This window comes from Strix aluco, chromosome 35, assembly GCF_031877795.1.
Source record: "Strix aluco isolate bStrAlu1 chromosome 35, bStrAlu1.hap1, whole genome shotgun sequence".
Classification (NCBI taxonomy): Eukaryota; Metazoa; Chordata; class Aves; order Strigiformes; family Strigidae; genus Strix; species Strix aluco.
This window is the reverse complement of record NC_133965.1, coordinates 807,702-822,481: the sequence shown is the minus strand read 5'-3', so window position 1 is coordinate 822,481 and position 14,780 is coordinate 807,702.

Here is a 14,780-nt window from a genome sequence, read left to right as displayed (position 1 = left end):
AAGGCAGGCAGAGAATTCCCTGCTAGCACCTTCTCTGTGCCTGTTCACATTGCTTCGCAGAATCGCTTTTGTGCAGAAAACACTAACACTTGTTCAGAACGAAAGAAAGCAGAGAGCCCCGGATTCTATGTTGTCCTGGAGAGCTTGCAGAGCACTGGGGAAAGGCAGGCAGAGAATTCCTTGCTAGCACCTTCTCTGTGCCTGGGAAGCAGATGTGTTCACATTGCTTTGCAGAATCGCTTTTGTGCAGAAAACAGTAACACTTGTTCAGAACGAAAGAAAGCACAGAGCCCCAGATTTTATGTTGTCCTGGAGAGCTTGCAGAGCACTGGGGAAAGGCAGGCAGAGAATTCCTTGCTAGCACCTTCTCTGTGCCTGGGAAGCAGAAGTGTTCACATTGCTTCGCAGAATCGCTTTTGTGCAGAAAACAGTAACACTTGTTCAGAAGGAAAGAAAGCACAGAGCCCCAGATTTTATGTTGTCCTGGAGAGCTTGCAGAGCACTGGGGAAAGGCAGGCAGAGAATTCCTTGCTAGCACCTTTTCTGTGCCTGGGAAGCAGAAGTGTTCACATTGCTTCGCAAGAATCGCTTTTGTGCAGAAAACAGTAACACTTGTTCAGAAGGAAAGAAAGCACAGAGCCCCAGATTTTATGTTGTCCTGGAGAGCTTGCAGAGCACTGGGGAAAGGCAGGCAGAGAATTCCCTGCTAGCACCTTCTCTGTGCCTGGGAAGCAGAAGTGTTCACATTGCTTCGCAAGAATCGCTTTTGTGCAGAAAACAGTAACACTTGTTCAGAAGGAAAGAAAGCACAGAGCCCCAGATTTGCTGTTGTCCTGGAGAGCTTGCAGAGCACTGGGGAAAGGCAGGCAGAGAATTCCCTGCTAGCACCTTCTCTGTGCCTGTTCACATTGCTTCGCAGAATCGCTTTTGTGCAGAAAACACTAACACTTGTTCAGAACGAAAGAAAGCAGAGAGCCCCAGATTCTATGTTGTCCTGGAGAGCTTGCAGAGCACTGGGGAAAGGCAGGCAGAGAATTCCTTGCTAGCACCTTCTCTGTGCCTGGGAAGCAGAAGTGTTCACATTGCTTCGCAGAATCGCTTTTGTGCAGAAAACAGTAACACTTGTTCAGAACGAAAGAAAGCAGAGAGCCCCAGATTTTATGTTGTCCTGGAGAGCTTGCAGAGCACTGGGGAAAGGCAGGTAGAGAATTCCTTGCTAGCACCTTCTCTGTGCCTGGGAAGCAGAAGTGTTCACATTGCTTCGCAGAATCGCTTTTGTGCAGAAAACAGTAACACTTGTTCAGAAGGAAAGAAAGCACAGAGCCCCAGATTTTATGTTGTCCTGGAGAGCTTGCAGAGCACTGGGGAAAGGCAGGCAGAGAATTCCTTGCTAGCACCTTCTCTGTGCCTGGGAAGCAGATGTGTTCACATTGCTTCGCAGAATCGCTTTTGTGCAGAAAACAGTAAGACTTGTTCAGAACGAAAGAAAGCAGAGAGCCCCAGATTTTATGTTGTCCTGGAGAGCTTGCAGAGCACTGGGGAAAGGCAGGCAGAGAATTCCTTGCTAGCACCTTCTCTGTGCCTGGGAAGCAGAAGTGTTCACATTGCTTCGCAGAATCGCTTTTGTGCAGAAAACAGTAACACTTGTTCAGAAGGAAAGAAAGCACAGAGCCCCAGATTTTATGTTGTCCTGGAGAGCTTGCAGAGCACTGGGGAAAGGCAGGCAGAGAATTCCCTGCTAGCACCTTCTCTGTGCCTGGGAAGCAGGTGTGTTACATTGCTTCGCAGAATCGCTTTTGTGCAGGAAACATTAACACTTGTTCAGAACGACAGAAAGCAGAGAGCCCCAGATTCTATGTTGTCCTGGAGAGCTTGCAGAGCACTGGGGAAAGGCAGGCAGAGAATTCCCTGCTAGCACCTTCTCTGTGCCTGGGAAGCAGAAGTGTTCACATTGCTTCGCAGAATCGCTTTTGTGCAGAAAACAGTAACACTTGTTCAGAACGAAAGAAAGCAGAGAGCCCCAGATTCTATGTTGTCCTGGAGAGCTTGCAGAGCACTGGGGAAAGGCAGGCAGAGAATTCCCTGCTAGCACCTTCTCTGTGCCTGGGAAGCAGAAGTGTTCACATTGCTTCGCAGAATCGCTTTTGTGCAGAAATCAGTAACACTTGTTCAGAAGGAAAGAAAGCACAGAGCCCCAGATTTTATGTTGTCCTGGAGAGCTTGCAGAGCACTGGGGAAAGGCAGGCAGAGAATTCCCTGCTAGCACCTTCTCTGTGCCTGTTCACATTGCTTCGCAGAATCGCTTTTGTGCAGAAAACAGTAACACTTGTTCAGAATGAAAGAAAGCAGAGAGCCCCAGATTTTATGTTGTCCTGGAGAGCTTGCAGAGCACTGGGGAAAGGCAGGCAGAGAATTCCTTGCTAGCACCTTTTCTGTGCCTGGGAAGCAGAAGTGTTCACATTGCTTCGCAGAATCGCTTTTGTGCAGAAAACAGTAACACTTGTTCAGAACGAAAGAAAGCAGAGAGCCCCAGATTCTATGTTGTCCTGGAGAGCTTGCAGAGCACTGGGGAAAGGCAGGCAGAGAATTCCCTGCTAGCACCTTCTCTGTGCCTGGGAAGCAGAAGTGTTCACATTGCTTCGCAAGAATCGCTTTTGTGCAGAAAACACTAACACTTGTTCAGAAGGAAAGAAAGCACAGAGCCCCAGATTTGCTGTTGTCCTGGAGAGCTTGCAGAGCACTGGGGAAAGGCAGGCAGAGAATTCCCTGCTAGCACCTTCTCTGTGCCTGTTCACATTGCTTCGCAGAATCGCTTTTGTGCAGAAAACACTAACACTTGTTCAGAACGAAAGAAAGCAGAGAGCCCCAGATTCTATGTTGTCCTGGAGAGCTTGCAGAGCACTGGGGAAAGGCAGGCAGAGAATTCCTTGCTAGCACCTTCTCTGTGCCTGGGAAGCAGAAGTGTTCACATTGCTTCGCAGAATCGCTTTTGTGCAGAAAACAGTAACACTTGTTCAGAAGGAAAGAAAGCACAGAGCCCCAGATTTTATGTTGTCCTGGAGAGCTTGCAGAGCACTGGGGAAAGGCAGGCAGAGAATTCCCTGCTAGCAGCTTCTCTGTGCCTGGGAAGCAGAAGTGTTCACATTGCTTCGCAGAATCGCTTTTGTGCAGAAAACAGTAAGACTTGTTCAGAACGAAAGAAAGCAGAGAGCCCCAGATTTTATGTTGTCCTGGAGAGCTTGCAGAGCACTGGGGAAAGGCAGGCAGAGAATTCCTTGCTAGCACCTTCTCTGTGCCTGGGAAGCAGAAGTGTTCACATTGCTTCGCAGAATCGCTTTTGTGCAGAAAACAGTAACACTTGTTCAGAAGGAAAGAAAGCACAGAGCCCCAGATTTTATGTTGTCCTGGAGAGCTTGCAGAGCACTGGGGAAAGGCAGGCAGAGAATTCCCTGCTAGCACCTTCTCTGTGCCTGGGAAGCAGATGTGTTACATTGCTTCGCAGAATCGCTTTTGTGCAGGAAACATTAACACTTGTTCAGAACGAAAGAAAGCAGAGAGCCCCAGATTTTATGTTGTCCTGGAGAGCTTGCAGAGCACTGGGGAAAGGCAGGCATAGAATTCCCTGCTAGCACCTTCTCTGTGCCTGTTCACATTGCTTCGCAGAATCGCTTTTGTGCAGAAAACAGTAACACTTGTTCAGAACGAAAGAAAGCAGAGAGCCCCAGATTCTATGTTGTCCTGGAGAGCTTGCAGAGCACTGGGGAAAGGCAGGCAGAGAATTCCCTGCTAGCACCTTCTCTGTGCCTGGGAAGCAGAAGTGTTCACATTGCTTCGCAAGAATCGCTTTTGTGCAGAAAACAGTAACACTTGTTCAGAAGGAAAGAAAGCACAGAGCCCCAGATTTTATGTTGTCCTGGAGAGCTTGCAGAGCACTGGGGAAAGGCAGGCAGAGAATTCCTTGCTAGCACCTTTTCTGTGCCTGGGAAGCAGAAGTGTTCACATTGCTTCGCAAGAATCGCTTTTGTGCAGAAAACAGTAACACTTGTTCAGAAGGAAAGAAAGCACAGAGCCCCAGATTTGCTGTTGTCCTGGAGAGCTTGCAGAGCACTGGGGAAAGGCAGGCAGAGAATTCCCTGCTAGCACCTTCTCTGTGCCTGGGAAGCAGAAGTGTTCACATTGCTTCGCAAGAATCGCTTTTGTGCAGAAAACAGTAACACTTGTTCAGAAGGAAAGAAAGCACAGAGCCCCAGATTTGCTGTTGTCCTGGAGAGCTTGCAGAGCACTGGGGAAAGGCAGGCAGAGAATTCCCTGCTAGCACCTTCTCTGTGCCTGTTCACATTGCTTCGCAGAATCGCTTTTGTGCAGAAAACACTAACACTTGTTCAGAACGAAAGAAAGCAGAGAGCCCCAGATTCTATGTTGTCCTGGAGAGCTTGCAGAGCACTGGGGAAAGGCAGGCAGAGAATTCCTTGCTAGCACCTTCTCTGTGCCTGGGAAGCAGAAGTGTTCACATTGCTTCGCAGAATCGCTTTTGTGCAGAAAACAGTAACACTTGTTCAGAACGAAAGAAAGCAGAGAGCCCCAGATTTTATGTTGTCCTGGAGAGCTTGCAGAGCACTGGGGAAAGGCAGGTAGAGAATTCCTTGCTAGCACCTTCTCTGTGCCTGGGAAGCAGAAGTGTTCACATTGCTTCGCAGAATCGCTTTTGTGCAGAAAACAGTAACACTTGTTCAGAAGGAAAGAAAGCACAGAGCCCCAGATTTTATGTTGTCCTGGAGAGCTTGCAGAGCACTGGGGAAAGGCAGGCAGAGAATTCCTTGCTAGCACCTTCTCTGTGCCTGGGAAGCAGATGTGTTCACATTGCTTCGCAGAATCGCTTTTGTGCAGAAAACAGTAAGACTTGTTCAGAACGAAAGAAAGCAGAGAGCCCCAGATTTTATGTTGTCCTGGAGAGCTTGCAGAGCACTGGGGAAAGGCAGGCAGAGAATTCCTTGCTAGCACCTTCTCTGTGCCTGGGAAGCAGAAGTGTTCACATTGCTTCGCAGAATCGCTTTTGTGCAGAAAACAGTAACACTTGTTCAGAAGGAAAGAAAGCACAGAGCCCCAGATTTTATGTTGTCCTGGAGAGCTTGCAGAGCACTGGGGAAAGGCAGGCAGAGAATTCCCTGCTAGCACCTTCTCTGTGCCTGGGAAGCAGGTGTGTTACATTGCTTCGCAGAATCGCTTTTGTGCAGGAAACATTAACACTTGTTCAGAACGACAGAAAGCAGAGAGCCCCAGATTCTATGTTGTCCTGGAGAGCTTGCAGAGCACTGGGGAAAGGCAGGCAGAGAATTCCCTGCTAGCACCTTCTCTGTGCCTGGGAAGCAGAAGTGTTCACATTGCTTCGCAGAATCGCTTTTGTGCAGAAAACAGTAACACTTGTTCAGAACGAAAGAAAGCAGAGAGCCCCAGATTCTATGTTGTCCTGGAGAGCTTGCAGAGCACTGGGGAAAGGCAGGCAGAGAATTCCCTGCTAGCACCTTCTCTGTGCCTGGGAAGCAGAAGTGTTCACATTGCTTCGCAAGAATCGCTTTTGTGCAGAAAACAGTAACACTTGTTCAGAAGGAAAGAAAGCACAGAGCCCCAGATTTGCTGTTGTCCTGGAGAGCTTGCAGAGCACTGGGGAAAGGCAGGTAGAGAATTCCTTGCTAGCACCTTCTCTGTGCCTGGGAAGCAGAAGTGTTCACATTGCTTCGCAGAATCGCTTTTGTGCAGAAAACAGTAACACTTGTTCAGAAGGAAAGAAAGCACAGAGCCCCAGATTTTATGTTGTCCTGGAGAGCTTGCAGAGCACTGGGGAAAGGCAGGCAGAGAATTCTCTGCTAGCACCTTCTCTGTGCCTGTTCACATTGCTTCGCAGAATCGCTTTTGTGCAGAAAACAGTAACACTTGTTCAGAAGGAAAGAAAGCAGAGAGCCCCAGATTTTATGTTGTCCTGGAGAGCTTGCAGAGCACTGGGGAAAGGCAGGCAGAGAATTCCTTGCTAGCACCTTCTCTGTGCCTGGGAAGCAGAAGTGTTCACATTGCTTCGCAGAATCGCTTTTGTGCAGAAAACAGTAACACTTGTTCAGAACGAAAGAAAGCAGAGAGCCCCAGATTCTATGTTGTCCTGGAGAGCTTGCAGAGCACTGGGGAAAGGCAGGCAGAGAATTCCCTGCTAGCACCTTCTCTGTGCCTGGGAAGCAGAAGTGTTCACATTGCTTCGCAAGAATCGCTTTTGTGCAGAAAACAGTAACACTTGTTCAGAAGGAAAGAAAGCACAGAGCCCCAGATTTGCTGTTGTCCTGGAGAGCTTGCAGAGCACTGGGGAAAGGCAGGCAGAGAATTCCCTGCTAGCACCTTCTCTGTGCCTGTTCACATTGCTTCGCAGAATCGCTTTTGTGCAGAAAACACTAACACTTGTTCAGAACGAAAGAAAGCAGAGAGCCCCAGATTCTATGTTGTCCTGGAGAGCTTGCAGAGCACTGGGGAAAGGCAGGCAGAGAATTCCTTGCTAGCACCTTCTCTGTGCCTGGGAAGCAGATGTGTTCACATTGCTTTGCAGGATCGCTTTTGTGCAGAAAACAGTAACACTTGTTCAGAACGAAAGAAAGCAGAGAGCCCCAGATTTTATGTTGTCCTGGAGAGCTTGCAGAGCACTGGGGAAAGGCAGGTAGAGAATTCCTTGCTAGCACCTTCTCTGTGCCTGGGAAGCAGAAGTGTTCACATTGCTTCGCAGAATCGCTTTTGTGCAGAAAACACTAACACTTGTTCAGAACGAAAGAAAGCAGAGAGCCCCAGATTCTATGTTGTCCTGGAGAGCTTGCAGAGCACTGGGGAAAGGCAGGCAGAGAATTCCTTGCTAGCACCTTCTCTGTGCCTGGGAAGCAGAAGTGTTCACATTGCTTCGCAGAATCGCTTTTGTGCAGAAAACAGTAACACTTGTTCAGAAGGAAAGAAAGCACAGAGCCCCAGATTTTATGTTGTCCTGGAGAGCTTGCAGAGCACTGGGGAAAGGCAGGCAGAGAATTCCCTGCTAGCAGCTTCTCTGTGCCTGGGAAGCAGAAGTGTTCACATTGCTTCGCAGAATCGCTTTTGTGCAGAAAACAGTAAGACTTGTTCAGAACGAAAGAAAGCAGAGAGCCCCAGATTTTATGTTGTCCTGGAGAGCTTGCAGAGCACTGGGGAAAGGCAGGCAGAGAATTCCTTGCTAGCACCTTCTCTGTGCCTGGGAAGCAGAAGTGTTCACATTGCTTCGCAGAATCGCTTTTGTGCAGAAAACAGTAACACTTGTTCAGAAGGAAAGAAAGCACAGAGCCCCAGATTTTATGTTGTCCTGGAGAGCTTGCAGAGCACTGGGGAAAGGCAGGCAGAGAATTCCCTGCTAGCACCTTCTCTGTGCCTGGGAAGCAGATGTGTTACATTGCTTCGCAGAATCGCTTTTGTGCAGGAAACATTAACACTTGTTCAGAACGAAAGAAAGCAGAGAGCCCCAGATTTTATGTTGTCCTGGAGAGCTTGCAGAGCACTGGGGAAAGGCAGGCATAGAATTCCCTGCTAGCACCTTCTCTGTGCCTGTTCACATTGCTTCGCAGAATCGCTTTTGTGCAGAAAACAGTAACACTTGTTCAGAACGAAAGAAAGCAGAGAGCCCCAGATTCTATGTTGTCCTGGAGAGCTTGCAGAGCACTGGGGAAAGGCAGGCAGAGAATTCCCTGCTAGCACCTTCTCTGTGCCTGGGAAGCAGAAGTGTTCACATTGCTTCGCAAGAATCGCTTTTGTGCAGAAAACAGTAACACTTGTTCAGAAGGAAAGAAAGCACAGAGCCCCAGATTTTATGTTGTCCTGGAGAGCTTGCAGAGCACTGGGGAAAGGCAGGCAGAGAATTCCTTGCTAGCACCTTTTCTGTGCCTGGGAAGCAGAAGTGTTCACATTGCTTCGCAAGAATCGCTTTTGTGCAGAAAACAGTAACACTTGTTCAGAAGGAAAGAAAGCACAGAGCCCCAGATTTGCTGTTGTCCTGGAGAGCTTGCAGAGCACTGGGGAAAGGCAGGCAGAGAATTCCCTGCTAGCACCTTCTCTGTGCCTGGGAAGCAGAAGTGTTCACATTGCTTCGCAAGAATCGCTTTTGTGCAGAAAACAGTAACACTTGTTCAGAAGGAAAGAAAGCACAGAGCCCCAGATTTGCTGTTGTCCTGGAGAGCTTGCAGAGCACTGGGGAAAGGCAGGCAGAGAATTCCCTGCTAGCACCTTCTCTGTGCCTGTTCACATTGCTTCGCAGAATCGCTTTTGTGCAGAAAACACTAACACTTGTTCAGAACGAAAGAAAGCAGAGAGCCCCAGATTCTATGTTGTCCTGGAGAGCTTGCAGAGCACTGGGGAAAGGCAGGCAGAGAATTCCTTGCTAGCACCTTCTCTGTGCCTGGGAAGCAGAAGTGTTCACATTGCTTCGCAGAATCGCTTTTGTGCAGAAAACAGTAACACTTGTTCAGAACGAAAGAAAGCAGAGAGCCCCAGATTTTATGTTGTCCTGGAGAGCTTGCAGAGCACTGGGGAAAGGCAGGTAGAGAATTCCTTGCTAGCACCTTCTCTGTGCCTGGGAAGCAGAAGTGTTCACATTGCTTCGCAGAATCGCTTTTGTGCAGAAAACAGTAACACTTGTTCAGAAGGAAAGAAAGCACAGAGCCCCAGATTTTATGTTGTCCTGGAGAGCTTGCAGAGCACTGGGGAAAGGCAGGCAGAGAATTCCTTGCTAGCACCTTCTCTGTGCCTGGGAAGCAGATGTGTTCACATTGCTTCGCAGAATCGCTTTTGTGCAGAAAACAGTAAGACTTGTTCAGAACGAAAGAAAGCAGAGAGCCCCAGATTTTATGTTGTCCTGGAGAGCTTGCAGAGCACTGGGGAAAGGCAGGCAGAGAATTCCTTGCTAGCACCTTCTCTGTGCCTGGGAAGCAGAAGTGTTCACATTGCTTCGCAGAATCGCTTTTGTGCAGAAAACAGTAACACTTGTTCAGAAGGAAAGAAAGCACAGAGCCCCAGATTTTATGTTGTCCTGGAGAGCTTGCAGAGCACTGGGGAAAGGCAGGCAGAGAATTCCCTGCTAGCACCTTCTCTGTGCCTGGGAAGCAGGTGTGTTACATTGCTTCGCAGAATCGCTTTTGTGCAGGAAACATTAACACTTGTTCAGAACGACAGAAAGCAGAGAGCCCCAGATTCTATGTTGTCCTGGAGAGCTTGCAGAGCACTGGGGAAAGGCAGGCAGAGAATTCCCTGCTAGCACCTTCTCTGTGCCTGGGAAGCAGAAGTGTTCACATTGCTTCGCAGAATCGCTTTTGTGCAGAAAACAGTAACACTTGTTCAGAACGAAAGAAAGCAGAGAGCCCCAGATTCTATGTTGTCCTGGAGAGCTTGCAGAGCACTGGGGAAAGGCAGGCAGAGAATTCCCTGCTAGCACCTTCTCTGTGCCTGGGAAGCAGAAGTGTTCACATTGCTTCGCAAGAATCGCTTTTGTGCAGAAAACAGTAACACTTGTTCAGAAGGAAAGAAAGCACAGAGCCCCAGATTTGCTGTTGTCCTGGAGAGCTTGCAGAGCACTGGGGAAAGGCAGGTAGAGAATTCCTTGCTAGCACCTTCTCTGTGCCTGGGAAGCAGAAGTGTTCACATTGCTTCGCAGAATCGCTTTTGTGCAGAAAACAGTAACACTTGTTCAGAAGGAAAGAAAGCACAGAGCCCCAGATTTTATGTTGTCCTGGAGAGCTTGCAGAGCACTGGGGAAAGGCAGGCAGAGAATTCTCTGCTAGCACCTTCTCTGTGCCTGTTCACATTGCTTCGCAGAATCGCTTTTGTGCAGAAAACAGTAACACTTGTTCAGAAGGAAAGAAAGCAGAGAGCCCCAGATTTTATGTTGTCCTGGAGAGCTTGCAGAGCACTGGGGAAAGGCAGGCAGAGAATTCCTTGCTAGCACCTTCTCTGTGCCTGGGAAGCAGAAGTGTTCACATTGCTTCGCAGAATCGCTTTTGTGCAGAAAACAGTAACACTTGTTCAGAACGAAAGAAAGCAGAGAGCCCCAGATTCTATGTTGTCCTGGAGAGCTTGCAGAGCACTGGGGAAAGGCAGGCAGAGAATTCCCTGCTAGCACCTTCTCTGTGCCTGGGAAGCAGAAGTGTTCACATTGCTTCGCAAGAATCGCTTTTGTGCAGAAAACAGTAACACTTGTTCAGAAGGAAAGAAAGCACAGAGCCCCAGATTTGCTGTTGTCCTGGAGAGCTTGCAGAGCACTGGGGAAAGGCAGGCAGAGAATTCCCTGCTAGCACCTTCTCTGTGCCTGTTCACATTGCTTCGCAGAATCGCTTTTGTGCAGAAAACACTAACACTTGTTCAGAACGAAAGAAAGCAGAGAGCCCCAGATTCTATGTTGTCCTGGAGAGCTTGCAGAGCACTGGGGAAAGGCAGGCAGAGAATTCCTTGCTAGCACCTTCTCTGTGCCTGGGAAGCAGATGTGTTCACATTGCTTTGCAGGATCGCTTTTGTGCAGAAAACAGTAACACTTGTTCAGAACGAAAGAAAGCAGAGAGCCCCAGATTTTATGTTGTCCTGGAGAGCTTGCAGAGCACTGGGGAAAGGCAGGTAGAGAATTCCTTGCTAGCACCTTCTCTGTGCCTGGGAAGCAGAAGTGTTCACATTGCTTCGCAGAATCGCTTTTGTGCAGAAAACAGTAACACTTGTTCAGAAGGAAAGAAAGCACAGAGCCCCAGATTTTATGTTGTCCTGGAGAGCTTGCAGAGCACTGGGGAAAGGCAGGCAGAGAATTCCCTGCTAGCACCTTCTCTGTGCCTGGGAAGCAGATGTGTTCACATTGCTTCGCAGAATCGCTTTTGTGCAGAAAACAGTAACACTTGTTCAGAACGAAAGAAAGCAGAGAGCCCCAGATTTTATGTTGTCCTGGAGAGCTTGCAGAGCACTGGGGAAAGGCAGGCATAGAATTCCTTGCTAGCACCTTCTCTGTGCCTGGGAAGCAGAAGTGTTCACATTGCTTCGCAAGAATCGCTTTTGTGCAGGAAACATTAACACTTGTTCAGAACGAAAGAAAGCAGAGAGCCCCAGATTTTATGTTGTCCTGGAGAGCTTGCAGAGCACTGGGGAAAGGCAGGCATAGAATTCCTTGCTAGCACCTTCTCTGTGCCTGGGAAGCAGAAGTGTTCACATTGCTTCGCAGAATCGCTTTTGTGCAGAAAACAGTAACACTTGTTCAGAAGGAAAGAAAGCACAGAGCCCCAGATTTTATGTTGTCCTGGAGAGCTTGCAGAGCACTGGGGAAAGGCAGGCAGAGAATTCCCTGCTAGCACCTTCTCTGTGCCTGGGAAGCAGATGTGTTACATTGCTTCGCAAGAATCGCTTTTGTGCAGGAAACATTAACACTTGTTCAGAACGAAAGAAAGCAGAGAGCCCCAGATTTTATGTTGTCCTGGAGAGCTTGCAGAGCACTGGGGAAAGGCAGGCAGAGAATTCCTTGCTAGCACCTTCTCTGTGCCTGGGAAGCAGATGTGTTCACATTGCTTCGCAGAATCGCTTTTGTGCAGAAAACAGTAACACTTGTTCAGAACGAAAGAAAGCACAGAGCCCCAGATTTTATGTTGTCCTGGAGAGCTTGCAGAGCACTGGGGAAAGGCAGGCATAGAATTCCTTGCTAGCACCTTCTCTGTGCCTGGGAAGCAGAAGTGTTCACATTGCTTCGCAAGAATCGCTTTTGTGCAGAAAACAGTAACACTTGTTCAGAAGGAAAGAAAGCAGAGAGCCCCAGATTTTATGTTGTCCTGGAGAGCTTGCAGAGCACTGGGGAAAGGCAGGCATAGAATTCCCTGCTAGCACCTTCTCTGTGCCTGTTCACATTGCTTCGCAGAATCGCTTTTGTGCAGAAAACAGTAACACTTGTTCAGAACGAAAGAAAGCAGAGAGCCCCAGATTCTATGTTGTCCTGGAGAGCTTGCAGAGCACTGGGGAAAGGCAGGCAGAGAATTCCCTGCTAGCACCTTCTCTGTGCCTGGGAAGCAGAAGTGTTCACATTGCTTCGCAAGAATCGCTTTTGTGCAGAAAACAGTAACACTTGTTCAGAACGAAAGAAAGCACAGAGCCCCAGATTCTATGTTGTCCTGGAGAGCCTGCAGAGCACTGGGGAAAGGCAGGCAGAGAATTCCCTGCTAGCACCTTCTCTGTGCCTGGGAAGCAGAAGTGTTCACATTGCTTCGCAAGAATCGCTTTTGTGCAGAAAACACTAACACTTGTTCAGAAGGAAAGAAAGCACAGAGCCCCAGATTTGCTGTTGTCCTGGAGAGCTTGCAGAGCACTGGGGAAAGGCAGGCAGAGAATTCCCTGCTAGCACCTTCTCTGTGCCTGTTCACATTGCTTCGCAGAATCGCTTTTGTGCAGAAAACACTAACACTTGTTCAGAACGAAAGAAAGCAGAGAGCCCCAGATTCTATGTTGTCCTGGAGAGCTTGCAGAGCACTGGGGAAAGGCAGGCAGAGAATTCCTTGCTAGCACCTTCTCTGTGCCTGGGAAGCAGATGTGTTCACATTGCTTTGCAGAATCGCTTTTGTGCAGAAAACAGTAACACTTGTTCAGAACGAAAGAAAGCAGAGAGCCCCAGATTTTATGTTGTCCTGGAGAGCTTGCAGAGCACTGGGGAAAGGCAGGTAGAGAATTCCTTGCTAGCACCTTCTCTGTGCCTGGGAAGCAGAAGTGTTCACATTGCTTCGCAGAATCGCTTTTGTGCAGGAAACATTAACACTTGTTCAGAACGAAAGAAAGCAGAGAGCCCCAGATTCTATGTTGTCCTGGAGAGCTTGCAGAGCACTGGGGAAAGGCAGGCAGAGAATTCCCTGCTAGCACCTTCTCTGTGCCTGGGAAGCAGAAGTGTTCACATTGCTTCGCAGAATCGCTTTTGTGCAGAAAACAGTAAGACTTGTTCAGAACGAAAGAAAGCAGAGAGCCCCAGATTCTATGTTGTCCTGGAGAGCTTGCAGAGCACTGGGGAAAGGCAGGCAGAGAATTCCCTGCTAGCACCTTCTCTGTGCCTGGGAAGCAGAAGTGTTCACATTGCTTCGCAAGAATCGCTTTTGTGCAGAAAACAGTAACACTTGTTCAGAAGGAAAGAAAGCACAGAGCCCCAGATTTGCTGTTGTCCTGGAGAGCTTGCAGAGCACTGGGGAAAGGCAGGCAGAGAATTCCCTGCTAGCACCTTCTCTGTGCCTGGGAAGCAGAAGTGTTCACATTGCTTCGCAAGAATCGCTTTTGTGCAGAAAACAGTAACACTTGTTCAGAAGGAAAGAAAGCACAGAGCCCCAGATTTTATGTTGTCCTGGAGAGCTTGCAGAGCACTGGGGAAAGGCAGGCAGAGAATTCCCTGCTAGCACCTTCTCTGTGCCTGTTCACATTGCTTCGCAGAATCGCTTTTGTGCAGAAAACAGTAACACTTGTTCAGAACGAAAGAAAGCAGAGAGCCCCAGATTTTATGTTGTCCTGGAGAGCTTGCAGAGCACTGGGGAAAGGCTGGCAGAGAATTCCTTGCTAGCACCTTCTCTGTGCCTGGGAAGCAGAAGTGTTCACATTGCTTCGCAGAATCGCTTTTGTGCAGAAAACAGTAACACTTGTTCAGAACGAAAGAAAGCACAGAGCCCCAGATTTTATGTTGTCCTGGAGAGCTTGCAGAGCACTGGGGAAAGGCAGGCAGAGAATTCCCTGCTAGCACCTTCTCTGTGCCTGGGAAGCAGAAGTGTTCACATTGCTTCGCAAGAATCGCTTTTGTGCAGAAAACAGTAACACTTGTTCAGAAGGAAAGAAAGCACAGAGCCCCAGATTTTATGTTGTCCTGGAGAGCTTGCAGAGCACTGGGGAAAGGCAGGTAGAGAATTCCTTGCTAGCACCTTCTCTGTGCCTGGGAAGCAGAAGTGTTCACATTGCTTCGCAAGAATCGCTTTTGTGCAGAAAACAGTAACACTTGTTCAGAAGGAAAGAAAGCACAGAGCCCCAGATTTGCTGTTGTCCTGGAGAGCTTGCAGAGCACTGGGGAAAGGCAGGCAGAGAATTCCCTGCTAGCACCTTCTCTGTGCCTGGGAAGCAGAAGTGTTCACATTGCTTCGCAAGAATCGCTTTTGTGCAGAAAACAGTAACACTTGTTCAGAAGGAAAGAAAGCACAGAGCCCCAGATTTTATGTTGTCCTGGAGAGCTTGCAGAGCACTGGGGAAAGGCAGGCAGAGAATTCCCTGCTAGCACCTTCTCTGTGCCTGTTCACATTGCTTCGCAGAATCGCTTTTGTGCAGAAAACAGTAACACTTGTTCAGAACGAAAGAAAGCAGAGAGCCCCAGATTTTATGTTGTCCTGGAGAGCTTGCAGAGCACTGGGGAAAGGCAGGTAGAGAATTCCTTGCTAGCACCTTCTCTGTGCCTGGGAAGCAGAAGTGTTCACATTGCTTCGCAGAATCGCTTTTGTGCAGAAAACAGTAACACTTGTTCAGAAGGAAAGAAAGCACAGAGCCCCAGATTTTATGTTGTCCTGGAGAGCTTGCAGAGCACTGGGGAAAGGCAGGCAGAGAATTCCTTGCTAGCACCTTCTCTGTGCCTGGGAAGCAGATGTGTTCACATTGCTTTGCAGAATCGCTTTTGTGCAGAAAACAGTAACACTTGTTCAGAACGAAAGAAAGCAGAGAGCCCCAGATTTTATGTTGTCCTGGAGAGCTTGCAGAGCACTGGGGAAAGGCAG